The sequence below is a fragment of the Carlito syrichta genome, unplaced genomic scaffold, assembly GCF_000164805.1.
Source record: "Carlito syrichta isolate Samal-C Ts95f unplaced genomic scaffold, Tarsius_syrichta-2.0.1 Scaffold304686, whole genome shotgun sequence".
Classification (NCBI taxonomy): domain Eukaryota; kingdom Metazoa; phylum Chordata; class Mammalia; order Primates; family Tarsiidae; genus Carlito; species Carlito syrichta.
This window is the reverse complement of record NW_007248782.1, coordinates 103465-106573: the sequence shown is the minus strand read 5'-3', so window position 1 is coordinate 106573 and position 3109 is coordinate 103465. Positions and strand designations below refer to the sequence as shown.

Sequence of the window (3109 nt, the reverse complement as noted above, 5' to 3'; positions counted from 1 at the left end):
ATTAGCCAGGCATGGTGGTGCATACCTGTAGTTCCAGCTACTTGGAAGGCTGAGGTGGAAAGATCGCCTGAGTCCAGTGCTGAGGCTGCAGTGGCCGTGAGCATGCCACTGCCCTCCAGCCTGGGCAATAGAGTGCGACTCCGACTCAATAAAACAACAAAAGGGACACAGTTTTGCTCTGTCACCCAGGCTGGAGTGCAGTGGTGCAATCATGGTTTACTTTAGCCTCCAACTCCTGGGCTCAAGACATCTTCCTGCCTCAGCCTCCTGAGTTAACTGGAACTACAGGCGTGTACCATCACACTAGCCCAGAGCAAACTCTTTACGTGCCTTCTCTTCCTTTTACAACCCTAGGAAGGAGATACTGATAATAGCTCATTTTACAGATGAGAAAACGGAGGCTCTGGGAAGGGAAGCACTTGCTCACAGCCAGAACACGCTGGACCTGGGATTAAACGCCAGCTCTACCTCACATCAAGGTCCAAGCTCTTACCCACTGCACCACACTGGACTACCCTGTGGGGACTGGTTTGAAGGGAGGAGTGCAGTCAGAGGCCGGTGGGTCTCCATCGCTTAACCTTCACTTGAGCTCTCTGTGCACTGCACAGATGCCGACACTTGCCCTCCCATCCTGGCACAGGCAGTCCTAGCCCACTTGGCCCCCTTCCGCTGACTCCCGCTCGACTTACCCAGGCCTCCCCCCCACCCCGCAGCATCCTTCTCTCTCCCCTTTCAGCGTCATTAACACCGGTGTCCACTACCCCACAGCCACAGTAGTGTGAGGAGTAACGTCAGGGACACTGTGGTCAGGCCCAAGATCAAACCCCAGTTCTGCCACTTACCACCTGTGTGTAACCTTAGGCAAGCTCCTCACACCCCTCTGAGCCCCAGGCTCATCACCCATAAACTGAGATGACAGACCGAACCTTGCCTGGTCTTTGGGAAGGTTAGAGCTGCTCTGGGGAGCAACAAGCTCAGCACCCTGCAGGTGCCCCATGTGGCAGAAGAATGGAAGCTCTGCAAGAAGAGTGGAGACTGAATTCTTTTTTTTTTTTTTGAGTTGGAGTCTCACTCTGTCACCCAGACTGGAGTGCAGTGGCTGCTCCCAGCCACCGCAGCCTCGACCTGCTGGGCTCCAGCAATCCTTCCGCCTCAGCTTTCCAAGTAACTGGAACTACAGGCGCACGCTACCACGCCTGGCTGATTTTTGATTTATTGTAGAGATGAGGTCTTGCTAAGTTGCCTAGGCGGGTCTCAAACCCACGGGCTCAGGCAATCCACTCATCTCAGCCTCCCAAGGCGTGGGATTACAGGCTGAGCCACCGAGCCCGGCTGAAGAGACTGAATTCTTATTCCCATTACAAAGATGAGGCAGGTGAGGCCTAGTCACAAGGATGGTTACCATTCTGTCTGAGGGGTCACCTAGCACCAGCCGCTTTGCTAGTGCTTTAGGTGAAGGATCTCAGTTTTATTTTTTTGAGTTGGAGTCTCACTCCATCACCCAGGCTGGAGTGCAGTGGCTCGCTCACAGCCACCCCAGCGTCGACCTGCTGGGCTCAGGCGATCCTTTTGCCTTAGACTTCCAAGTAGCCGGAACTAGAGGTGCTCACTACCACGCCCAGCTAATTTTTTGATTTATTGTAGAGACGAGGTCTCACTATATTATCCAGGCTGGCCTCGAACCGGCAGGCTCAGGCAATCCCCTCTCCTGGGCCCCCAAAGTGCTGGGATTACAGGCTTGAGCCACCACACCCAGCCAAAGGATCTTCTTGAAAACAGTATGGCTGGGCGTGGTGGCTCATGCCTGTCCCAGCTATTCAGGAGTCCAAGGCAGGAGGATAACCTGAGCCCAGAGGTAGAGGCTATGGTGAGTTGTGACTGTGTCACTGCACTCCAGCCTGGGCAACAGAGTGTGACTCCAACTCGAGACACATATATTAAAAAAGAAAGAAAGAAAGGAAAAAAAAATATATATATATATATTTTTTTTCGAGTCAGAGTCTCACTCTGTCACCCAGACTGGAGTGTAGTGGCCGCTCCCGGCTACCGCAGCCCCGACCTGCTGGGCTCCAGCGATCCTTCCACCTCAGCCTTCCAAGTAGCGGGAACTACAGGTGCGCGCTACCACACCCGGCTAATTTTTGATTTATTGTAGAGATGAGGTCTCGCCAAGTTGCCCAGGCGGGTCTTGAAACCGCGGGTTCAGGCAATCCACTAACCTCAGTTTCCCAAAGGTGCGGGATTACAGGCTGAGTCACCGAGCCTGGCTAGGTTCTCATTCTTACTTGTCAGATAAACTGAGATAAACCCAAGTTCTGTCACTTGGCAGATGTTTACAAAATATTTCTTTTTGGCGGAAATAATGCCATCACCGGTAAGCTTGTTAGCAGTACAGAAAGTCAGAGCATGAATAGTTTCTCATGCTTGCCATTCCAGCTCTTTACGAACCTGAGGCAGAAGGATGTATGGAGCACAAGAGTTTGAGACCAGCCTAGGAAATGTAGCCAGCCATCATCTCTGCCCCATATAAAAATATTAGCTTGATGTGCTTGTGCATTTTAGTACACCCAGTCACTCAGGAGGCTGAGCGGAGTGGATCTGTTCAGCCAAGGAGGTAGAGGCTGTAGTAAGCTTTGATTAAGGAACTGCATGCCAGAAACGATGACAGAGACCCAAACTAAAAAAAAAAAAAAAAAGCGTCTGGCCTCATGGCTCAACCTGTAATCCCAGCGCTTTGGGAGGCCAAGGCGAGTAGATTGCCTGGGCCCACAGGGTTAAGACCCACCTGCACATCTTGGTGAGACCTGATCGCTACAATAAATTAATAATTAGCTGGGCATGGTAGTGCCTGTCTGTAGTTTCAGCTACTTGGAAGGCTGAGGAAGAAGGATCACCGGAGCCCATCAGGTCGAGGCAGCAGTGGACTGGAGCGACCACTGCACTCCAGTCTGGGCGACAGAGTGAGACTCCAACTCAAAAAAAAAAAAAATGCGGTATTTCCATTGTCATAAGAGTTAGAACTTTTCACTCATTTCTCCTGCAGTTAACAATTCTGCCCATAGCACTTGGTAAGTATGTCTTGTTTTCAGGGTATGTTGACATTCGGGGA

General features: G+C 51.5%; 1 protein-coding gene across 2 annotated transcripts in view; it reads right to left on the bottom strand.

Annotated features, from left to right (window-relative positions):
* SLC27A4 (solute carrier family 27 member 4) overlaps positions 1-3109 on the bottom strand; it is a 20204-nt gene that overhangs the window by 13758 nt on the left and 3337 nt on the right. The window lies entirely within an intron of this gene.